Source organism: Ictidomys tridecemlineatus, chromosome 13, assembly GCF_052094955.1.
Source record: "Ictidomys tridecemlineatus isolate mIctTri1 chromosome 13, mIctTri1.hap1, whole genome shotgun sequence".
NCBI lineage: Eukaryota > Metazoa > Chordata > Mammalia > Rodentia > Sciuridae > Ictidomys > Ictidomys tridecemlineatus.
Window position 1 is genome coordinate 71,048,443 of NC_135489.1, and position 13,795 is coordinate 71,062,237.

Sequence of the window (13,795 nt, forward strand, 5' to 3'; positions counted from 1 at the left end):
ATTGCCTAATCTTCTTTCTTAGTTGAGCTTATGTTCTATCCCCAAAAACTTCCTTCAAAGTGCAGTTCTATTGACAAACATGACCCAGACTAATTCACTTGGTTCTAGTGACCTCAGTTATATCTCCATTCACTTGTCACAAGTATTTCTAAATGTACGGTCAATTATGAGATTGTGTGTCTTTTTTAGTCACATTTTATTTGATTGTAATGATATTTGTCCTTTTTTGGAGAGTATGAAACATAGCTTGTGTTTTCACAGGTGTGATGCATAAAGTGATAATAAATACATGTTATTGTCATATTCTATCCTTTTTAGAAGAGGGAGCTATAAAGGGACCTACTCCCCTAATCTTATTTGATTTTTGAAAAATTATTAATATGAGCAAACATATGCTTCTCTAGACCTCTACGAGGCTCTTTCTAGCTCATTCGACACAATAGACATACTCATCAACCTCTATGTGCCATACCTACACTGAGTGCTGCATTGTCCCCTATAGTAAGGACACAACATCAGAAACTGAAATAACATTTAAACTCATCTAAGAAAGCTCATTTAGATTATTGCTTTCATGGGGGACAAAAACTACAATTACCTAAACAATTCTGAGCTAAGGACATCTCCTCAACTGATTAGAGTAAGACCAAATCATTGATTATACTTTCGATATTTGTGTCTTATTTCTTCCCAGATATATCAGGTTTATTTGAGTATCTAACCAGTTTTACTGGTGTTAATTTTAAGATGAAAAACCCATGTATGTATAAGAAATAGGCAAACAAAGCTGATTTTAGTGGTAAACAGAAAGTATCATGGAAGGCCATAGAAGGCCTGGTTTACCACTTGTCTGTACCCTGCAGACTTCTTAAGCCCCTTTATGTAACTTTATTAACTATAGATTCTTCGCTTTATTAGAGAAGTTTATCACAAAATGCTGAATATCAAATGTGTTTGGATATACTTGTGTCACTTTATTTTGTATTCTGTTTCTTTTTTTTTTATTGGTTGTTCAAAACCTTACAAAGCTCTTGACATATCATATTTCAAACATTAGTTTCAAGTGAGTTATGAACTCCCATTTTTACCGCAAATACAGATTGCAGAATCACATTGGTTACACATTCACATTTTTACATAGTGCCAAACAAGTGACTGTTGTATTCTGCTACCTTTCCTATCCTCTACTATCCCCCTCCCCCCCATCTTCTCTTTCTATCCCATCTACTGTAATTAATTTCTCTCCTTGTTTTTTCTTCCAATTCCCCTCACAACCTCTTTTATGTAGTTTTTTATAACAATGAGGGTCTCTTTCCATTTCCATGCAATTCCCCTTTTCTCTCTCTTTCCCTCCCATCTCGTGCCTCTGTTTAATGTCAATTTTTTCTTCCTGCTCTTCCTCCCTGCTCTATTCTTAATGCTTTCTTCCTGCATTCTTTGTTTTCTGTTTGCCATCTGGCTGGATTTCATAGTGTAAGCATTAATATAACAAGGTAGTATGATTTTTTAAAAGGACATTTCTTGCAATACATTCCAGGCATTAAATTAAAAATTCCAGTTGTTGCAATAATGAATTTGTAGATAACTTTCTTTGATTTTACTTGAATTTCCTGATTATTAAGTAATCCAAAGTAATCATCACTTTGGGATGATTAAACATCTTTGTTATATGCTGACTGAGCACTTACATGAAAGTTCACATACTCAATAAGTGTGGGAAGAGCCAGCAGTCAACCTTGACATAAATGTTTAGAAAGTAATGGCTGTCATAAACCAGCCCAAGATGGAAAGATAAAGTAAATGATCTTGGGGATGAAACCTAGAGAAGTTTTCTTCTGGAATAAAAGTTGGCTTCATGCAGTGTTACTTTTTAATGAAAGGAAACAAAGGAAGTTCTCTACAAATTGACTCTCGTTCAGAGGAACTACATGGAATATATAATTAATTGTATATAATTATATAACTAATTAGAATATGCCAGAAAGCCAACTTGGTTATTCAAATGCAAATTCATGTTTAGGCTAAATGTTAAAACATAATTTCATGTTTAGCCTAAATGTTAATATTCATCTGTAATATTGCCTTACAATTATAAATTTACTTATACTTCAAGATCATCCCCAAAATCATCACCTGGAAGGGGATATAGATTTCATTTTAAAATCTAATAATCCATTTTCTCATGCCAGTGGCTTCTGTTAATACCTATGAAGAGAATGATAGTTACAGACCCAGTCCCAGCTTTGAATTTGTCAGCCTCATTATGAATCCTCAAGTACACCAAAAACATACCAGGTGTAAAATCAAACAAATGATCCCACACCTGATCCTTTGTGTGTAGGGTATTATTATCTCCGCAGCTGTCTAAGGCAGACCCAGTAGAATTCCTGACATCTTTGTCTCCCAATAGCCAGTTATTCCAGTCCTCTTCTAAGGCTGCTTCCAATCCAGCCATGTAAGTATTTTTCCTCTATTATCATCCAAATCCAACTGACCTGTTCTTGACCTCAACTGGAGATACGAGCATCTACTTTTGATGCCACCCACTCTCCACATGCAGCCAGGGTAGCTTTCTCAAAAATGTGTATCAAATTTGTTGATGTATTGCTTAGTGCTGCTGCAGGAACCAGGGAGATCACAGCAAATATTGCCAGACTCTCCTTGCCAACTCCTATCATGTGGTCAGGGTACACCTGGCAGAAATCCATTGAAATCAAAGGGGATTGAGGTCAGAGATTTGGAGTGGAGAGAAACTTGCTTTCCCTTTCAGTCTGATGGCTTGCACAATCAGCTGAGGAGGATTTGGAAGCTGAACAGGTGGACATACTTGCATTTGAGGACTGAGCCTTGAAAGGCCATAGTTGATGGTGGAGTGCCCAAGACCTGTCACAACCTCTCCACCCAGGAGATTCTATAAGTAGAATTCTCAGAAGTCACCTGAGATACAGACCCTAGAGCATCTGCCAGGCCCTAGGGGTGTGTTCTCCTAATTTCAGTGTAGTAGAATCTACCCAAAAAAGTTCAACACAGAGTTTGACCTCAGCCACCAGAGTTTCCCATTTAGAATTCAATATCAGCCCCAATCTGGGGATGCATCAGTCTAGTCTGTCCTAACCAAACATCAACAGACAGTACTTACCATTCAATCCTACCTTGTGAGGCTGAGTAGTCAAGAGCTATTTAAATAAGCTTTGAATCTAGGCCATTCCAGCAGCAGTCTGTCAAGCAATACAAGAGTAAGGGTTGCATCATCTGCCCAGCCTTTGCTCTCTCTAAGGGTACATTTCCTTTGCTTTCCTTTCCCATTTTCTTCCTTCTTAATGAAATGTATTTTTGCCATCTTTTAAAACTAGTTAGTTTATATAATTCTTGCTTATCACACAGCCACAGCAGAGAGAAATAACAGAAAGACCTCAACGTAAGACACTCCTATACACTCTTAGAATATACAGAGTTGTCAAATGTAGAGGGGCAATCACGGAGGGTATGGCTATACCCTGATATATGCAACATAATTGTCGGATCTACTAGAAAGATCCTGTGAAATCTACAGAGAAAGGGGAATTCTCAAGCTCTGACATACTACACAACTTTGAATGTTTGCTTTGATCACTAATAATCACAAAAAATTAGCAGAGTAATTATATGGCAAAAACCACTGAGAAATATATTCAACAATCCACAACAACCTGATATCCTAGAACATCTTGCTAAGAGAAAGCTGGGCTTAAGAATATCCTCAAATAAAAGTGGAAGAAAATCCCAGACTATCAGATATACAAATCTCAAAATAAGAATACAAGTGATAGCAAAAAACAATGTAGGGGCTGTGATTGTGGCTCAGTGGTAAAATGCTTGCCTAGCATGGGTGAGACCCTGGGTTTGAGCCTCAGTGCCCCATAAAAATAAATGAATTAATTAAAGATATTATATCCCACTACAACTTAAAAATAAATATTAAAAAAACAAACAAATAACAATGTAATAAGACACCTCTTAAGGTCTTTAATACACCAACAGTCTCCAAAAGTATCAAAGAGGATGAAATACTGGATTAAAAAATGTATTATTTAAAAATTAATGGATCTGGGGGGTGGGAGTGTGGCTCAGCAGTAGAGCCCTTGCCTTGCATGTACTGGTTTCCATTCTCAATGAATGAATAAAATAAAGGCCCATCAACATCTAATATATTTTTTTAAAAAATTAATGAATTCTAAGATGATGCAAAAAAATTGAATTAATTAAGGACATAAGTACAGGAGGATATAAAAAATTCAATGATGAGATAGAGATATTGAAAAAGAACTAAAGAAATCTTGGATATGACAGACAAAATTAATCAAATAAAAAACTGAACTGAATGTGTTTCTAATAGATTAAGTAGAAGACAGAATTTCATAGCTTGAAGATCATGCAGACATCACACAGTATTTAAAAATAATAAGAACATTCAGATAGTATTTAAAAATAATAAGAAACTACAATCATAATTTACAAGAACTCTGAAACAATATTAAGAGATCAAACTTAATGCTCAGACATTAGAGAAGGATCAGAGATACAAGACCATGACAGTGATATAACAGCAGAAAAATGCCTGAAGCCTTGGGAATGAGATGAACCTCCTGACACCAGAAGCATTTAGAACCTCAAATACACCAGACCAGAAAAGAACTTCTTCTTCTTCACACCCTATTATAATTACAATGTCAAAATTTTAGTTCAAAGAAAGGATTTTAACAGCTACAAGAATTTCAAAAGCCAAGTCACATTTACAGAAAAACCAACAGTCAATTTCTTAACAGAAACCCTAACGTCCAGGAGGACTTGGAATAATGTATTTCAACTTCTGAAAGAAAATAACAGCCAACTAAGATCACTATCTCCAATAAACCACCGGAATGGTAGTATCAGAAATGAAGAAGAAATAAACACCTACTAAGATGAGTATAAATAAAAAAAAATCATTACTACTATGGGTGCATTGTAGAAGATACTTAGAAGAATTCTACATATAGAAGATTAAAAACAACTGAGAGATCTTGGATAAGAATAAATTACATTAGAAGTGTGGATGAACATGTAACAATTAGGATACAAGCAAACATTAAATGTAAATCAAAATGACAAGAAATAACACATTCCTCCTATAATAACACTGAATATAAACGGTCTCATTTCTACAAAAAATAGACATAGAGAATATAAATGGTCTCATTTTTACAAATAATAGACATAGATCGTGAGACTGAACTAAAAAAAACATGTCCCAATTACCATTGCCTGCAAGAAACACATTTATGGTCAAGGGTATTCACAGGCTAAAAGAAAAAGAATGAAAAATGACATTTCATGTAAATGACATCTGAAAGCAAGAAGGAATATTTATTCATATCCAACAGTGCACATTTCAAGCAAAATATAGAGGAGAAAAAGAAGGTCACCACATACTCGTAAAGGAAAAAATCATGCCATGGTCCTGGGCTTCTCAGAGAGATGAGAGGGTATCAGTGCCCTGTGGGACCTGGAAACCACCACTGAAGCCACCATGCTGGCCTGCTCAAGATGTGCACACCTAATAACATAAAACACTAAGCAACATAAAGGTTCATATAGGCCCCAGTATAATAATACCAGATGATTCCAATGTATCTCTCTCACTAATAGATAGGTCTTCCAGACATAAAGTTAACAAAGATACTACAGAATATTTCATCTAACAACTGCTGAATACACTTTCTTTTCAGTTTTCACCAAAATAGATCATATTTTAGGCAATAAAGAAAGTGTTAGCAGATAATGAAAATATTGAAATATTTCCATGTATCCTATTCTAATGATAATGGAATGACATTAAAAATTCACAGCAAGTAGAAAACCACAGAAACTATACAAAGACATGGAGATTGAACAATATACATTTTAATGATGATTTGATCAACAAAGGATTCTGAGAAGAAACTAAAAAATTCTGACTCAAACAAGAATAGAAATATAACATACTGCGGGCTAAAGAAGCTGCTGCAGCAGCCTCCAGGAGACATTGACATCTGGTGTCCCTAGAGGCCAGGGGATCCTCCAACAGTGGCATTCAGGGCCTTGTGGCTGCCAGGTGTTCCGTGCTCACCCCCTCTTCTCAGATGTGCTGTGTTCACCATGGAAGGGCATCGCTGCCACATGGTCTCCAGGTGCCATGGTCCTGGGCTCTCCAGAGAGATGAGGGGGTAGCAGTGCCCTGCAGCACCTGGCATCCAATGCCAAAGTCACCGTGCCAGCCAACTTGAGGCGACCATCCTCCGCTCAATATGTGCACAATGTTGGGCTGACACTGCTGGTGTTCCTGGCCACACTGGTGATAGTCCTTACCATATCAAGGCCATTATGACAAGCAAAATGTCAACATTGCACTGAATAGGAAAAACCTGAAAGGATTTCTTCTAAAATCAGGAACAAGACAAGGATGTCCACTCTCACCACTCCTATTCAATATAGTTCATGAAACTTTAGCCCCAGCAATTAGGCAAGAAAGGGAAATAAAAGTGGTTCAGATAGAAAGGGAGAAAGTCAAATTACCCCTGTCTGCAATGATATTAACCTAAACTTAGAAGATCTGAAAAGCTCCACCAGGAAACTTCTAAAGCTGATAAACTCAGAAAACTAACAGGATACAAAATCAACATATAGAAATCAATCACTTTCTATTCAGTAGTGATGGATCTGCTGAAAAAGAAATCAGGAAAAATTTTTCATTAATGATAGCTTCCAAGAACATAAAATAGTTAGCAACAAATTTAACCAAAAAAGGTTAAAAACTTCTGTAAGAAAAATTTACAAAAAAAATGAAAAAAAATCCAGCTGAAGAAGACACCAAAAGATAGAAAGACCTCCCATGTTCATGGTTAGGAAGATTTAATATTGTTAAAATGGCCATATTACCAAAATCAATCTGCAGATCCAATGCAAGTGCAATAGAAATACCAGTGATATTCTTTTCAAGACCAGAAAAAAATCCTTATATTTATCCAGAAGAACAAAAGACCTGGATAGTCATAGAAAATCTGAGCAAAAAGATTAAAGCTGGAGGTATTACAATGCCTGACTTTAAATTATACTACATAGTCATAGTAATCACTTTGGTACTGGCATAGAGACACACAGACCAATGGAACAGAATAGAAGACACAGAAACAAACCCACACAGCTACAGAAATCTGGTTGACAAATGTGCCAAAAAGTTACATTGGAGACAAGACAGCCTCCTTAACAAGTGATGCTGGGAAAACTGGATATTCATAAGATTGAAAATACATACCTCTCTCTCTCTGTACAAAAGTCAACGCAATTGGACCAAAGACCTAGGAGTAAGACCAGAAACTGCAACTGACAGAAGAGGAAAAAGGAAAAGCTACAACATACAAGTATAGGCAACGATTCCCTTAACAGGATTTCTACAACTCAGTGAATAAGAGCAATAATTTAGATGGCATCAAACTAAAACATCAAAGGAGACAGCAAAGGAGACAATTCATTGCACAAGGACAGAATCTACAGAAAGGGAGAAAATCTTTGCCAGTTATTCTTCTGGTAAAAGATTAATATCTCTAATATACAAAGAACTAAAAAAACTTAATATCAAAACACCCATTTTAATAAGTGGGCAAAAAAAGATAAACGGACATTTCTCAAAAAAGTAAAAAATTGTCAAAAATTATATTTAAAAATGTGCTTGTGTATTTATAAAAAATTAAAAATATATATTTATAAAACACATTTAAAAATATAGTTGCCTTGAGACAACTATAGTCATCGGGGAAATAGAAATTAAAACTACACTGAGATTTCACTTCATTTGGAAAGACAGCCATCAAAAATAAAAACAACAATAAAGGCTAGCAGAATGGGGGGGGGAGGAAAGAACTCTCATACACAGTTTGTAGGAATGTAAATTAGTATAGCCACTATGGGAATCATTATGGAGATTCCCCCCAAGATTAGGAAGGGAATCATCATATCATCCAGCTATACCATTTACTCCTCAATATTTATCCAAAAGAATTAAGGTCAGCATATTATAGTGATCCAGGCTTGTTCATGTTTGTAGCAGCATTACTCATTATTGTTAACTGTGAATTACTGTATAAATTACCAAGTTAGGAACCAGCCTAGGTATCAGTCACTAGATGAATAAAGAAAATGTGATATATTGACATAATGAAGTTTTATTCAGCCATAAAGAATTACAAAATTATGTCATTTGCAGGAAAATGGATGGAATGGGAGAGCATTGTGTTACACAAAAGAAAGTAGACTCAGAAAGTCAAGAATCATGTTTTCTCTCAAATGTGGAATATAGTAAGAAAAAAAAAAGAGAACTCATGAAAATAGAAGGGAGAACAATAAGGAAGAGGAAGGAAATGAGGGGAGGAGAAGGAAGGAGGGAAAGGGGGTACTGAGGATTTAAATTTATGAAATTATAATGTGCATATACAAACATACCACAATGAAACCACTATTCTGTGTAATTTTTATGTACTAATAAATAAAATCAACACTTAACAAATTGGCAGTCATCTAATGCAAAATAGAGGAAAACTCCTAGACACACAGGATCCTGGACATACCTGTATAGTTGCTTTCTATAATCTTGAAACAATCACATCAAAGCCTGTTGCTGGCATTCATCTGCCTGTGTGTAGGGCATGATGTGAGATCTTGGAGATCCCCAAAATGATGTTAGTGCTCTTTTTCGGTGGAGACTTGAGTTTCAGATTTGAAGATTCAGTGAGCTGCTGGATGGCAACTTTAGTGATCTGATTGATGCTGTTCAACTCCAGCAGGTCTGTATCTGAAGAAGAGAACATCTTGCTGACAGGTACACCATGACACAAGATGGCCTCAATGGAGTGTCCTTCTTGATGACCTTCACCTGATGGACATCTTCAGCAGAGACTCAGAGCTCAGCTGGGACAGCCTCCCCATATTACCGTGAGGCTTGGTCTTCATGGCAGTGACATTAGTGACCACAGTCCCACATGGAATCACAGTGTGGTCCTTTTCTATCTTGGCAGCAGCAACAGGGGGAGGGGTTTGACAGGATTTGAAGTCACTGGGTTCTATGTAAGGAAACTCTTCAGCGACTGATCCCAGCCCCAAGCTGATGAGAGTGGGCCAGTGAAAAGTTCTATAGCCTGGAAAACTGCTTCTTGAATAGGTCCAGAGAGACAGTGTTCATGGCCAGCAGACCTCTGAGGACCACCAGTCCTCTGCAATCCGCAGGTGTAACTCCCTGTACTTGGTGTTCAGCTCAAAAGGAAACTCATCCTTCCAAATGAGGTGAATAGTGTTTTTGGCTAGGGTGCTGGTGAATCTCTGAACAGGATCATTTAGCTGGGCAATGCACATAGGGTTAATAGTACCTGAAGCACCAAGATCATTTGGCAGTGAGGCCCTGATATTCTTCACTGCTGCAGTCTGGCTGGGCACAAAATCACGAGCCACTCAAGCAGGAACAAACTTTATTTCCAAAACTCCCGTGAATGCCAGGCACGCGGCCTTCCCCCAGGACACACTACACCAATAGGAAATCCCTCCTCCAGAATTCCCTCCTACCAATGGGAACTCTCCGGGAGTCCCGAGAGCTCCAAAGTAGCAGGCCTAGGCAGACAGCAGGGGTCTAAACTCCAATTGAATGCAAATCTTAACATCATCATCATCATCTCAATGGCTTGCTGGGGTCACCTTTCAACCAAAAATGCCATGCGTCATTCCTACTTGGCTATGGCTCTCTCAGCACTTCACCTGTGGTTTTAGTCCATGAGTCCTTGGAGGTTTAGGAGGACAGGATTCCTGAATACTACATGAAATGTGCTGTGGATTCTGAGCCTCTTTTACATCTATAGGCGTGGTGCTCAGAACCACTGAGAGAGAGGCAGAACTCACCAGGTTCTTCAAAATATCCTTGAGGGTTTCAAGTATTGCATTTGTCTCACCCACCTGGCCCTCCCTTGGTGCTCTAGGCTGGATCTGGATGGTCACTTCTGGTACATGGATGCAGGACCACCTAATCTGATGTCTTCTCTCTTTTTTTTTCACGCATAGCTCCAGGAAGGGCTGCATGTCATACATCTGATGTCTGAGCCCACTGCTGAAGATGCTGCGCTGACCAGGAACTGACGGTTCTTGCTTACCATGTGACAGGTCACCACCTTCTCCTGGGATGACTGGACCATGCTGGAGACTTCTCCAACTACCAGTTCCTGGAGTTGTGGCCACTGATCCTGCTGAAAGGAGAGCTGCAGGGGGTCCCTTCTCCTTTTGACCTCATGTTTCAGGGTGACCATCCAGGCTGCCTACCACTTTTTTCTTCAGCTGTTCAGAGTCAAGATCTAAGAAAGCAGCACATCTGACTCCAGGCACTGCTTCTCTTTGGGCTCTGCCCACTGTTGTGGCAGCAGGTCAACCCCTGGCCAGCACCCACTGCATCAGCTAGAGGCCCCCCATGACCAGGGCCAAAATGAAGAGTAATATCTACATGAACCACTGTATCTCACCAATCCAGGAGCCTAGCAGGGCCATGATGTTGGCTCATACCCTGCCTGCCTTGCCCTAACTTTCTGGAGTAGTCCCTGTGCTAGGACTCATACCTGGCCAGCAGCAAACTTAGGACATCTTCTGGTGGCCAGCCAGTGGCTGAAGAGGGCACAATGGCCCCAAACTTGGAGAGGTGCAGAGCCCTGAGGCCCAGTGAGGGGAGCAGGGAGGGAATACACTGCTGGAGCCAGGAGGCTATGGTAGGGAATGGTCAGTACGCCTGACTAGTGCATTTCTCTTCATCCTTTTATAAATTGAACTTTCTATCATTCTTATGAATAATTCATGAGTGAGATTTCATGAAAGCACCATCAAACAACAACATTCTTTATAGAACTACAAAAAAATCTGCAAAGAACAAAAGACCCTGAATAGCAAAAACAATCCTGAGCAAACAGCATTGCTGCAGACTTCATAATACTCAACTTAAAAATATCCCACAGAGCCATAGTAACAAAAACACCATGGTCCTAGCATAAAAGCAGACATGTAAACAAATAGATGGAATAGGTGGCACAGAAACCAACCCACAAAACCCAGCCATCTGGTTCTTAACAAAGGTAATAAAAACAAGTGCTGGAGGAAAGACAGTCCTTTTAACAAACAATGCTGGGAAAACTAAACATCCACCTGTAGAAGACTGCAACTAGATCCCTATTTCTCACCTATGTCAATTCAAAATGAATCAAAAACCTTAACAAAATACCTGAAACTTTCAAACGACTAGAAGAAAACACAGGGAAACACTCCAAGACATTGGAACAGGCAATGACATCCTGAATAGAATTCTCATCTTCTCTCAGGAAATAATAGCAAGAATCAACAAATGAGACTGCATCAGTTTAAAGAGCTTCTGCACAGCCCAGGAAGCAATTTCCACAGACAGAATATAGAAAGGGGAAAAATCTTTGCCAGCCACTCTTGAACAGAGAATGAATACCCCAAATATATACATATAAACTCAAGAAACTTTACAGAAAAATCACACAACTAATCAATAAATGGGCAAATAAACTGAACAGAAACTTCTCAAAAGAAGCACTAATGAACAATAATTGTACAAAAAAATGTTCAACATATTTAGCCATCAGGGAAATGCAAATCACAACTACACGAAGATTCCATCTCACCCGGTCAGAATAGCAATCATCATTATCCAAAGTACATGTATGAAGACATGAATTGGTGTGAATATACTATGTATTCAACCAGAGATATGAAAAATTGTGTTCTATATGTGTACTAAGAATTGTAATGCATTCCACTGTCACTTATTTAAAAAAAGAAAAACAGCAAAAAAGAATAGCAATCATCAAGAAAACAACAACAACAACAAAAATGATTGCTGGTGAAGATATGAGGGAAGTGGAATACCCACACACTGTTGGTGAGAATATAAATTAGTACAGCCATATGGAAATCAGGACAGAGGTTCCTTAGGATACTAAATACAATACTACTTATGATCCAGCTATATACTTCCTTGAAAGAATTAAAATCAGCTGTTTTTAAGTCCTTTGGATATAGACCAAGGAGTGGGATAGCTGGGTCAAAAGTTGGTTCCATTCCCTGTTTTCCAAGGAATCTCCATACTGCTTTCCATATTGGCTGCACCAATTTGCATTCCCACCAGCAATGTTTATAGCAGCACAATTCACAATAACTAAAATTTGGAACCAACATAGAGGCCCCTCAATAAATGAATGGATTAAAAAAATGTGGCATATATACACATTGGAATATTACTCGGCAATAAAAGAGAATAAAATCATGGAAATTGCTGGTTAATGGATGGTGTTGGAGAAAATAATGCTAAGTGAAGTTAGTCAATACCCAAAACACAAATGGCGAATGTTTTCTCTGATATAAGGAGGCTCTCCCACAGTGGGGTAGGGAGGAGGAGCATGGGAGGAATTGACAACTCTAGATAGGGCAGAGGGGTAGGAGGGGAAGGGAGTGGGCAGGGGGTTAGCAATGATGGAGGAATGTGATAGACATCATTATCCAAAGTACATGCATGAAGACATGAATTGGTGTGAACATACTTTATATACAAACAGAGATGCAAAATTGTGCTCTATATGTGTAGTAAGAATTGTAATGCATTCCACTGTCATGTATTTAAAAAATAAAATCAATTAAATATTTTTTAAAAGAATTAAAGTAAGCATATTATCCCATAGTTTATTGTTTCCTGTGAATTGCATCACAATTCAAAATAGATAAGTTATGGAATCAAACCAGATATATCCGTCTATGGATGAATGGATAAAGAAAATCACACACACACACACACACACACACACACACACACACACACATGCACACACAGAGTGGAGTATTATACAGCCATAAAGAACAATAAAATCATGTAATTTATAGAAAAATAAATGGAATGGAGATCATAACATTAAGCAAAATAAGCCATTCACAGAAAAACAAGTATACAATTTTTCTCATGTGAAATCTAGTGGTGAAAAAAGGCATGAAAGTACCAGGGAGACTTATTAGAGAAAAGAAAGGAGAATGGTGAGGTAGAAGGTCATGAGCATGGATATCCAATTGACAGAATTCAAAGTGCAGTCCCAATTCTCACACTTTGAGAGCCCCCTGATGAATTCTGTATTCTGGTGTTGCATCAAGACTACAAAGCTTTTAGTGCATTAGCACATTGATGGATCTCCTAAGAATACTGGTGCCATAGGGTGTTAGTCAATTTTCCATAACTATAATAAATACCTGACATAATCAACTAATAAAGAGAAAAGGTGTATTCTATCTTACAGTTTTGAAGTCCATGATTGATCAGACCTATTTTTAGCTTTCTGGTGGTGGGCAACTTATAGTGTAAGGTGGGCATGGCCAAGCAAAACTACTAGTTTCAAAGCCAGGAAGAAAAAGAGAGAGAGGCAGAGAATGGTGTCTTACAATCCCCTCTAAGAGGACACCCCTAATAACCTAAAAATTTCACCTAGACCCCATTCCCTTCAGGTTATGTGAGCTCCAAAGAGCACTACCCTGGGAACTTCATGGACTTTTGTAGGAAAGTCTAGATCCAAACTCTAATATATCCAAATTATACTTCCATAGTGTACAATTATAGCACATTACTTTGAGATAATGCTGTTGCTGTGTTTACAAAAACCCTCTGCTTAGTGATGTTTGGGAGCCTGAAAAGATGTAAAATAAATAGATTTATTCTGGA

General features: G+C 38.0%; 1 protein-coding gene and 2 pseudogenes across 7 annotated transcripts in view; all 3 read right to left on the bottom strand.

Moving 5' to 3' along the window:
* Positions 1 to 13,795, bottom strand: part of LOC144369902 (uncharacterized) — a 64,110-nt gene that overhangs the window by 39,139 nt on the left and 11,176 nt on the right. The window lies entirely within an intron of this gene.
* LOC144370084 (C2 domain-containing protein 2 pseudogene) lies at positions 954 to 9,707 on the bottom strand (annotated as a pseudogene).
* LOC144370085 (C2 domain-containing protein 2 pseudogene) lies at positions 954 to 10,575 on the bottom strand (annotated as a pseudogene).